This window comes from Halyomorpha halys, unplaced genomic scaffold (genome assembly GCF_000696795.3).
Source record: "Halyomorpha halys isolate HHAL.00 unplaced genomic scaffold, Hhal_1.1 Scaffold584.1, whole genome shotgun sequence".
NCBI lineage: Eukaryota > Metazoa > Arthropoda > Insecta > Hemiptera > Pentatomidae > Halyomorpha > Halyomorpha halys.
The window spans coordinates 426789-439037 of NW_027116544.1; the positions used below are offsets into that span (position 1 = coordinate 426789).

General features: G+C 32.6%; 1 protein-coding gene across 4 annotated transcripts in view; it reads left to right on the top strand.

Annotated features, from left to right (window-relative positions):
- The window catches only part of mbl (muscleblind), a gene marked incomplete in the record, with an annotated part of 373017 nt that overhangs the window by 295211 nt on the left and 65557 nt on the right, over window positions 1–12249 (top strand).

Sequence of the window (12249 nt, forward strand, 5' to 3'; positions counted from 1 at the left end):
TAAAATTTCAAGTTGATTGATCAAAAAGTTAATAATAAAAAACCCAATAATAATTAAAAAATATAAATAGAAGAAAACAAAAAATGAAATTATATAAAAAAAACTTTTAATGAGAGTAAAAACAAAAATAAATACTTTTTCATCTATAATTTAAAAATATGAAATGGAAACTAGAACATGATATTTCATGGTCTTATGGAGAAAAAATATATATCTTTAAGTTAAGTAGTATTCAATAAAAGAAGTGTAGAGCTTGAAAAGAAACGAGAGGAAAATAAAACATTAAAATTCTTTATCTACATTTTTTAAAACTAGTTTATACGTCAATATTTTATCATATTTTCTGCCTGAGGTGCTAGTATTAACTAGATATTGAGATTATGTTTTAGGAAAATAAGTATAAAAATAAAGGACATAACATTAAAATAAATTAACAAACAATGTTTAAAAACTAATTTATATTATTGTTAAGACAATGTAAATGCAGATGGGCGTTGATGATACCCCCTTCTTGTCCCTTCTAGTTAGACGCTTTACTAATTACTGTAGTTATGTTATTATCTAGTCTGCGAAAAGTATTTGCTGTAATAGTGAGCGAATATCGAAAAATACGTTTTATGTTGTTGAAACCTGTACAAGAGAAATACTCTGAATAAATTGAGGCTGAGTAGTATAAATGGATAAAATAAGAGAAAAGGAGAATCGACTTGAAGAAGATTGATTCGAACATTCATCAAGGCACATATTGCTTGCATCGCCAAATGCTTTTCTTTTCCTTCCTCTATCTCGATTATATCTGTTTGACTCAATAGGGACATTCATTAGTTTCACTTATTGTGACTTTCAATGTTTCGCATTGTATCTTCCTATCAATTGGCAATCAAGATCAATCCTTATAATGCAGATAGGGTTATCAGTTAGGTTGGTGGTCTAGGAGGCGCAATAGTCAATGATTTCTCTTGGCTGCATTTCAATGGAACTAGGAATAGCATTAAGATCAACTTTAAATTGTTCCGACGAAATTTCTTTTTGATTTAATATATCAATCTAAATATTTTCTAAAGAGGCGGTCAAGGTAAAGAAATTCATTCTCCAACTATTTATTATTGAACTACGTTTCGACCCACATTTGAGGGCTAAAACAAGTAGATACAGATACTTTAATAGTAGTAAGAATTGCATTTAAATGTAAATAGCTTTTAAAGTGGAGGTATGAAAATATAGCCATATAAACGAACTATACATCATATAAACATTTTATGATTTTAGAACCATGTCCTTTTAATATTTTATTACTTTAATTTTTGTTATATGATCATATAAGATTTATGATTGTTTATATTAGTTGATTATCATAGTGCTTAGGTTTAAGTTTTCCGAACTTCATGTTCCAAAAAGATAAAAGACTGCTGGATAAGTATGAAGCAGGCTCGTTTCATTTTAGTTTTGAGAAAGAAAACAAATTCATTCATGAAACAGATTTTTTTTTTTTTGCAAATTAAAATTCTAAACCCAAACACTTATTCGATTTATTTCAAAATATAAATTTTCCCTGGTCAAATTGTGTTACAAATGAACATTTTCTGTTAAAATTTTACTTGCCTACACGAGATGATTCAATAATAACTTCTCAAAAATGAATATATTAACTTTAGACAGAGAACGCCTCATTGCCTGTTAAATTTTCTAGAAACGATCAATGCAATTTAAATAGTTATATAAATATAATTATAATGTTATAAAGTAAATAACGTCATTACTCAAGTGCTAAGAATGTTCTCTTGATTTTCCTGAAGATATTTTAAAAACTCGGCAGCTGGGTGAAACCCGACCATTTGGCGTGGAGGGGAGAGGGGAGGATATTTGCTAACAAAATGGCCGAATTGTGAAAAAGGTCGGAACCGGTTGACCTGAGCGCCAGCGGACAAACCTTATTATATTTACCCTAGTCTCTCCCCTGACAGGCTTTTAGGTCCAGGCAAACCGGGCCTTATCAATGGGCAACCATTACCATCAAGGTCTTTCCTTATCTCCCGATGGAATGTTTCTGTATCTGGCAGGATCATCTCAATTTCTTCAGTGTCGGTTATTTAGCTGATGTCGATTTCTAATTTGATATATATTTTAGTAGAAAATTTTTCCAAGTGAGATCTCTAAAATCTTCTATTTTTCAACCTTTTGTGCGAATCGCCAACAGCAAGCATTGATCAGGCTTACAAAAGTCGGTCTTTCACTGCCCACGTCAAAAATAAAACAGGATACCCTCCTCGTTATCTTTGCTGAAATCTTCTTGATACATATATTTTTTTAATTTATTTATTATTACCATTGTATATATGGACCATTAAGGTCTTTATGGATGATTTTGTTTGTGGCAAAGTAAGGAGCATTGAGGATTTTGGATTGTCAGTATTGGATACAACAGAAATTCAAAGGTTTAGTGGAGCCCAAAGCTCAACTCTGGACATATGGAGTTGAGGTTTGGGGCTCCAGGTTTTAAATAAGTGGGTTAGGGTGGTTAGGGATTTAATTTATAATGGTTGCATAGATATCTCGTTTGGGCTAGACCGGTTACATATGGACCATTAAGGTCTTTATGGATGATTTTGTTTGTGGCAAAGTAAGGAGCATTGAGGATTTTACGGAGGATTTTGGATTGTAAGAAATAGATACAACAGGAATTCGAAAGTTTAGTGGAGCCCCAAAGCTCAACTCCGTATGTCCAAATAGGTCTTATTATAGTAATATAAATCAGTCTTTTGTAATAGTGAGGAAGTTTGTTTAGACCGTAAGTGCTGTAATAGTCGAAATCAACGTGCAGTTTTATGGCTTTTCAGTCGTGTGTGGGGATTCCAAGCAAGTCATCTGTCCAGATGTAGTCCAAGTCTTGATATTTAAATTGCCTTTTTACGATTGTACTGTAAACGGGTTTAGGTTTTGTTTTCGTGCTAAGGATGAGAACGATAAAATACAGCATAAGTATGAGGCTGTCTCATTTCATTTTAGTTTTGGGGAAAAAAAAAAGTTCGAAATTTTTAATTAATGCATTAAAATGTTTCCCTTCCTTGTCCATTCAGTAGATAAATCTACGTTAACTAATCTGTTTTTAAAATTTTATTCCAAGTGAGACCAAACGACACCATATCTATTGTGTGTTGAATAGTATTGAACTATTGAATAAATGTTGACATTTCGGCCCTAATTTGGTTCGCCTTTATCGGTGCAACAAAGTGCTTACTTAAATTCTCCAAACATCAATTAAAATGATTTTAAAAAGTCTATATAATTATATCAATTAATTCCAAAAGTAGTACATGCAATAAAAGAATTTAATCATTGTTTTTTCTGTTTTTAGTGGGATTCATTTTTAAATTCTTAACTATAGGAGTGTTTTTTACCTTACACCTTTTGTAGGAAAATGGGCAAAAAAATGTAAAAACGAAATCCTTTTTCAGTTTTAATTTTATATGTATTGTTCCAAATAACAATTAAATTTTTCTACAAATTATGTTTGTCGGTTTAATGTGGTCCTATTAACTTTTAATGTGGTTTTTCCTCGACAATTTTGATTGATATTTAATAATTACTAATTAATCCCTCAAACAAAATAAACAACCACTATAAATTTAGTCATAATTAACTCTTCTATATAAACATATTTTACCCGCTGTATTTATAAATATTTTTATAACATTTAACCTTTAGTGGTTAGTTCCTAGTGCTGGGCTGCACCACAGTAAAATAAAAAAAAATGGAAAAGAGAATTGGTGATCTTTGGGAGCAGTGGCATGCGCAACCCCAGCGCGCACTACCCCACTGGTCCCGCACCCCGTATGCCAGAAATGGCAAGGGAGGGGGATAAAAAAAAAAAAAAGTTGTGGTTATTCGAAAAATTTATTTTTGACAAATTCATTCTTTTACTCATTGTTATTCTTTTCATATTCCCTCGCCGTTCTCGAAGTACTGATCTTAGTGATTTATCATTTAGGTATTTATTAAAGTAAAAAAATAATACGAAGCTCCAGCGAGATATTTCCTAAAATAATGAAATTTGTGTATTTCATAAACTGTGACAATATTATGTTTTTCGATTCAATGGATCATTTTACTATCGTAAAACCATTTTTTTATTTTTTTATTTTCTTTTCACTTTTCTTCTCAGTTTCTTCGTGACTACCACAAAAATACATTTTCAATTTATTACAATTACAGTTTAAAAGGTTTCCTTTGTTAAATTTGTAACAACCGCCCTCAGACAGAGGCTGTACTAAGGAAAGGCAGACCTTCCGGCAATAAGAAGGAAATTTGAATTAATAATACGACGAAACGATGTCGAGCCAAGGAAAGTAATGAGCCCTTCATGATAGGCTGCGGGATTAATTTTAACTTTTATGGTACCCAAAGTTTAATAGAGAGGAGGAGAGCCGCAGTTAAATGATTCAGAGTAGGTTTGGCGTTGCTTTCATTGAGGACTTAGCCCTTATCTAGCTCGGCTAAGCTCCTACTTAAACGCAGGGTACTTCTTAGAGGATTATTTTGCAAATGAATGATTAATTTTATGAAGGCTGTATTCAATAAACCGTTATGAGTTAGGCTTTTAACTTCATCAGGATTTATCTTTATATTAAAAAAGGATACCACTGAACTAGGCTATAATTTTATTTTACTGCGTATTAAATATTTGGAGATACAACTTCCTAATTTCATGTTCCAAGAAAAATAAATTCAAAAACTACCTCAAGTTTTAGAAAACGATGATAAAACAAAATAATTAGTAATGAATAATAACATACTGTCGTTTCAATTATGGCTATATTCTCAAAATTGTTTCCCTTCTTCAGACATTCGAAGTATGTAGACTTCTATTCAAAATCTCTAACATCACTATGTTTCAACGTACATAACTGATTTTTTGATGTAGATTCTTACATAAACTCGAAATTCGATATGTATTACTTTTTTCAAAGTATTCCGTTCAATATGCACCCCAGGCGCCATTGTACAAAGGCCCCTGAGCACACATCACTAATTCATGGGCTGAGGTATTATATCCGTCGGAGGCGGTTAGGGTTTGGAGATAATTAAAGTTGTGAGCTGGCAGAGTCAGCGCTCTCTGACTCGATTGAGAGTCAAAAGAAGTTGACTGAAGGATTCAATTAGATTTACTCCCCCCCACCCTTTCCCCAATACAAGCCCCCAGAGGAGTACGACAATTAAAAAAGGAAGTGGTTCTGCCTTCTGTTGGAAATGTCGCGTCACTTTACGGCGTCGGGCCAATCAATGGAGGCTTTTTGTATGGTCTTTTTTTCTTCCAATCGTACCTCTTTTCTGTTCACCTCTATGCAGTGAATGTTCATTTCAATTTATTTTATCTGTTTGTCAATATCAATTATAACAAAAAATTGTTTTATTCTCGAAACATTATTTAAGTCATTAGATAACTCTAATCTGATCTGCAATCACTGATCCATAATAATCAAACATGTTATTATTTGACCCACTTGCTTCCTCAGCTTCTGTTCCTGGACGAAACTAAATTATAAATCTATTCAGCACTCGAAATATTTTTACTTCTATTGCTTTGCTGTTACATTACCGTTTCCATCAAGCAACTCCTCCCAAACTTCTTGATGTAATTTTTTAATCTCATGTTATTCACTAAGTGTTTAGGGCTGTTCAGGCGCAACATAGGCACTTACGCATGACTGCTGCGTTACGTTGGGAATGCCTCACTTTTTTTTTTATTATATTAAAAATTACTATATTTTTTATGAATAATCTGTTTATATAAAAATATACCCATATTTGGTATCTCTTAAATTTTTATTTTATTTTTACGACATATTGTAACATTTTTTTTCTCGTAATTTATCACATTATGTCAAATGGATTTTTCCATCAGCCTGAAATAAGTTTAAGAAAAAAATGCAAATATAAAGGTGGTTTAATAATAATTTAAAAATAAATCTAAATAATTATATTGTCTAAAATTCAACACGAGTTAACACAAATATTAAACCGAATAGATTAGCATAAACATATATATATACAAATGAGAAATATAATATAAATATATAAATAGAAGCATTAAAAATTATGTGTAATATTATATAAATACATATTATAATACGTATTAAATTATATATGTAATATTGAATAATATTCAAAAATGAAACAATCATTAATATAATGAAGCAAACTTGACACAAAAATAAATTAATAATAATAAACAGAGTAAGTAACATAAACAATGCTGTTACGAAATGTAGAATTAAGACAATTTATAAAATTAAAAGTAAACTGTTTGTTTCTGGCATTACCCACTTTTTATTCTTTTTTTTTTAATTTCAAAGTGGGAGAGTAGTCTATACATAAGCTAGTTACAACGCATAGCCATAGCAAAAAATAACAAGAAATAACACACGAGCTTCTGAAAATATAAAACTTAAATTAAACGAGATTGTCTTGCAATAGTTTGGATTTCAGTCTACGGGTTAGTGTTGATGCTCTTAAGTCAGGTAATTGTTTGATTTGAGATTTGTTTTCCTGGCTGTGTCTGAAATTTATTAAGTGGTTTTTAATAAATGCTTATATAGGATACCTAATATTCTATTAATGTGTGATCGCATATTTAAAAAATAACTGTCCTTTTAATTTAAAATCTAATATTTAATTGACTCCAGTTCTGAGAAAGTTCTTTCTTAAAATATCCACTCCTAGGTGGCTTTAAATAATGCTACGAAGTATAATTTTTATTTTTTCAACCCCACTACTCTCCCCCGCAAAAGAAGAGTTGGGTTCTCATTATGAAAATCTGACAAATTAACAGAATGACTGACGCTCGCACAACAACAGTAATTGTACGAGCATTAAATTGTTACAGAAAATGGTCCTGACCTTGCCTAAAACTTATAATTAAATTGAGGGATAACCCCCCTAAGTTTTAATAAAGTAAGCTCGACTCGAACTTTTAATGAGTGGCATTTAGGCTTCTAAGTCAGTAAAATTAAGAAAATACAGGGGAGGGGGCCGTCCGGCGACTTGACAAAAGAATAAAAAGTTGAGGAGAAGAGTTGGAGCGTGGTCTCAGCGGATCCGATTTGAGGGAATTGGTCGAGGCGGGGGTTAAACGAGTTTGCCAAGAACGGTGGAGTTTGATTAACGGGGCGATGAGGAGCTTCATTAGGCTAAGTTAATAAGGTAGCAGGGATGCGTTTTATTTATCGCGAATTGGCGGTAGCGCACCTGCGGCGCACGCAAGGCCGCACCACCTGCACCCCTACAATGCCAATTTACTTTTAATCCACCACTTGGGGAAAAATGGAACCATTAGCGCCCCCTCCCTTGTCTTATTATTAACGTTCTCGCTAGTAATTCAAATTTTTCCATTCTCCACCGCGGCCATTTCCTGTAAGAGATAATTAAGCCATTTCAGATTCTGTTCCCATTATTATGGCTTTGTCGAAATTGCGGTCTACATTTAAATTACAACTTTGTTGGATAATCGATAACTGATTTCGCTCCACCTTCTCTTCCTTTTTACAGGATTTTAAAAACTTGGGGAACTGTGCGCCTTTAATCAATAGTTTTAATAGCACCGATATTTTCTATTTACTAATAGGAAAAAATAAAAAGTGTCCGTTTTTAATTACAAAGTACAATAGAAACTATAGATTTATTAGGTATTTTCTTCATAAGGTTAATGATTTAAGGTTTAACATGTCCATTTAATTATATGGCTGTACATAAATTGAGAAAATCGTTTTTAAAACATGAAATTCGGGAAGAAACCTTCAATAAATTGAATCGACGAAGACAAAATACGCTTAAGCTGGGGAAGAAGCGAGAGCATTGTTGCAGCGTGTTGTGGAGAGATCTGCTTCTTTAGGCCGGCGGCATTGTCGGGCAGAAAGGCTTTTAATTACTACTTAAGACCTTTGAGGGCGAAGACACCAGCCATATTGTTCCTCCTCGGAACCTCGGGGTAACAATGTCCCCTTACAAAAAGGGCTGACATTTGGCAAAGTTCACTTCCTGATTAATATCGAGGGGGCTTGACCTTTCGACGATATCCCCAGGGCCTTCATCAAGTGTCGGCATTTAGTAAAGTTATGTCGATAACCGCTCTTGGCGCTCATCCCTGCATTCTCCGCTGATTAATTATCCAAACTTGCCACTCCTGCTTGTGGCTAGAGGATCTCGCTTCTACTCAATTTAGTCTCAGAAACCTATTTCGCTACCACTATTTTTTTTTGTTTCCGAAATAAAATAAAATCTCGCATTTCATTAACTCTGAGCATTCAAACATTTTTAAGCTCTTGAACTTACTAATTTTAATTTTTTCGTATTTCACTTCTAACTTTTTAGATACTCATAAAAATCAAATGTCTTAGAAAAAAGTAAAAAATGTTAATTTAGTTATCAAATTTAATATTGTTCTGTTTAATATTAAAAATAAAGTGAATGTGGATGTTGAAGATTATAAAAGAACACTATATTTCCTAATATTTTATTCTTTGAGCTGATCATTTTTTTTTTTTTTTATTTGATGTTGAAATTCCCCATGTTCTCCAAATTAGGACTGGAGAGACGGGCTATTCTACAAATTACAAAATTATTCTAATCCTAGTGGGAAAGTCGCGATTAAACATCCGTGGGCCCGCCGTTAAACATAAGTCAACCCGCTCAGGCCGTATTCAATATAGCACCCCATCTCACAGGAGAATGCTTATTTTACGGCTCAACACGCTTGGCCTTCCACCGCCTGAGATAAGACTTTACAACTTGGTATAGAAGAGTATATAATGCATCTGATTTACCTGGAGAGGAAAATCGTTCAAAATAGAGAAATAAGTGGATATCATGATAACAGTAGATTGGATATTGGTACATTGGTATCTTATACCAATATAATTTCTGTAAAATCCTGCTTTCTGGATTAATTAGCAATAAAAAAGAAAGTTAATAAAATGCGGTTAAACTGTTTCTGACTACTGCTATAAACTTAAAAATCGTTTATACACTTAATTAATGTATATAAAAAAAAATTTAAATTATAATAAATTTAATTTCATTATACATTATTATATGTATGTTATATCATTTATAATATTAAAAATATTAGTTTTGTATTGAATTGTATTTTAAACTTAAACCTGCTCTCAACCTGCTGATATGACTAAATCGCAACAAGGTTGGATAAGTGGGGTTCAAATGCATTATTATTGTATATCGGTTGATGTGTTTTATTGAGACGTTTATATACTCCATGCTTATGTTACTGAAGCGGTTAAAGAAAATTAAGACTTATGAATATTAAGATCTAATTTTGTACCGAGCATGGTTTGATCCCCCTCTCCAGTCTGCTTCTAAGAAATCCAATATCGGCCGAATATTGGAGAAGGTAAGCCTATAAAAACAGTTGCTATAAACCCATCAGTATTTACGCCCCTCAAGTGATCGCTGTACAAAGCTGATACTAACTCCTAAACTAAGTATACTCAACCTCGTATAACTTAGATTGGAAATTGGTAAGTTAAATGATGTTAAAGCCCGTGTCTAACAATAGCTTATCCCGCCGTTATCCTTATCCCTTCATCTAATATGCGACAACAGGCCTTTACTGTCCTCATCGGATTATTGAGTATTTATCGATCTTTTACTAACAAGAAAAAATGGGAAGAAAGAAGCGTAGCGAGTATAGAATCAGATTCAGTGTTGTCATTATGGTTTGTTTATAGGAACGGTAACGACATCGAATAAAAAGATTATTTCTTATTTTAATTCAATTACAACGTATAAAAAAAAATTTGCTATTTAAATCTCCTGAAATAAAAATTTATTTCAAATCGATGTACAATTGTTAGAGATAACTCAAAACTCAATGAAAAAAATTGGTGCGTTTCGCGCATCTCACAATTTTGATTAACCACTCAACTTGCGCCCCCAAGTTTTTTATAGACTGACACTCGCTTTGATGCTATTTTAGTGATTTTTGAGAAATAAAATCTAATCAGCAGAGTAAGCGATTATTTCGAACTTTTTTTTTTTTAATTTTTCTGTTCCTTTAAAAATTAGTTTTTTAAAGGTTTTTTGGAATAATAATAACGAATATCAACTTTGGCATGATATAAATACTTCCTCCTACTATATAATATGTTCCATTTATAAAAAAGTGATAGAAACAAAAAATACTGACAATATTTGATTCAAAGAATTGAGATCCCAAAACTTTATACACTAAAAACTAAATATTCTGGTATCTTTAATTTTTCCGACATTTGTATGCCAATGACTTATTTTTGTTTTACACACATTTGCGAACATATGTTCGGTTCAGAAGATCCAACTATTCATTGAGGTAATAATAGTAGAAGGAGCTGGAACTACCCTTTAGCTTGTAGAGCTAAATCATAATATCCATGCACCCTCCATTGATAAAGGAGAGCGTAATCATGTTTTTCCAAGATGGGAACTGTGTTCGGTTTCCGAGGGTTGGAGCTCCGTATCTCTTTTCGAGAGCTTTAATTCTTATCTTCTCCTCCTTCCTAGGTTTCCACTTCCCTTTTTTAACAAGAGCCCTGATTTATCACTACCCCTCTCCCTTTTCCTCTGGGCGGTAGATAACCGCATGTGACCTCTTGCCAGGAGTGTGCAATTAGCATTTTGTAACGTGCAGTTTAAACCATTATACAATTATCTCTATCTATACAAAGAGATCTATACATAGATATGAACAGAGAGAGAGATTGAATTTTGTTGGTCGATTGCACTGAAAAAAAATCGGGAGTTTTGAGTTCGGGTTTTACCATTCAGCTATTCTACTGCTAGAACTGTGTCATAATAGTCTGTATATTTTATAGTAGTCTAATAATTTTTAACACTAATTTGACTAAGAGGGGATTTCACCTGAAAAAGTAATCTTCTCGTCTTGTTGAAAGTCATGTTTATTCCGTAACCTGTTTAATAACCTTGGAACTTTTGTACTCTATTAACAATGTTTTTATTGTTATTTAATACTAATTTATCTTAAAAAGCATTCATGAGCTAAGCTATGGCTAATTTTTATTAATAAAACAGCGAATGGCCGCTTGGATAAGTCATGTTTATTCCGTAACCTGTTTAATAACCTTGGAACTTTTGTACTCTATTAACAATGTTTTTATTGTTATTTAATACTAATTTATCTTAAAAAGCATTCATGAGCTAAGCTATGGCTAATTTTTATTAATAAAACAGCGAATGGCCGCTTGGATAAGACGGAATGTTATTAGGAGGAGTGTCGCAGGGCTCACCCAGCGCACCACTACATCTTGACTTATTTATCGGCGACTGTGTGTAATTCAGTTTGCCGTCAGCCTTACCTAGGCACGGAGCCCTCCCGCTAAATTATTCCCCGGGGATGATGAGGAAACTCTACCCCTCCGATCCGTCTCCTTCTATCGTAGGGCTTATAACAAAACTTCTGCATCTCACTGTACCATCGTTTTGTTCAAACTTAAACTGTGTATAATATATTTGCTGAAATTTACAAATTAACACAGCTGCTAGTTGAATAATAAATATTGCTACAATGTATATACATTGCTACATACATGCATTATATATTTTATTCTTGAAGATCTTTTTGATAGTACACCAAATAATGTTGTTGTTCTGCAACTATGGAATAGATAGTAACGTGATGAAAGCTCAATTCCCGCTATGCAGAACGTTACCTTCATCTCAGTAAATGTTAACATTTTCAAAAATAATTCTAGGGTGAGAATGTTCCAAGGGAGTAGAATGATAAGAAAAGAGATTTGAAATTTTTATTTGGCGCCCAATTTGTTTTTTATTTATTGGTAGCTTATGTGAAATCAGATATTTGTTTGAAAGTTTATATTTTGCAATAATTTTATTTTGATATTTCCTTACAAAAAAATGAGAAAAACTTTCTAAAATTAAAAAAGTTGAGTAAATCTATTTTTTTTCAAAATGTTTTTTTGCAAAGCAAAACTCCTTGTCCTGTGGCTGTCTCCTTATACAGATTAGCTTATATTTTTTTTAGGTACTGTAACAACTCCTTGAGTTTTTACGAACTTAAAGAAAATTTTCTAATATTAGCCGCCGAAGTTCTATTCATTTGTGGGATGGCTGGCCTTTGCACCTACGAAATCCTGTTCTAAGAAACGTTTATTCTTTGCCTTAATTATGATAATTATTCAAGCTCTTATTCCGGAGTGGAATAAGAAACAATACAAAAATGAG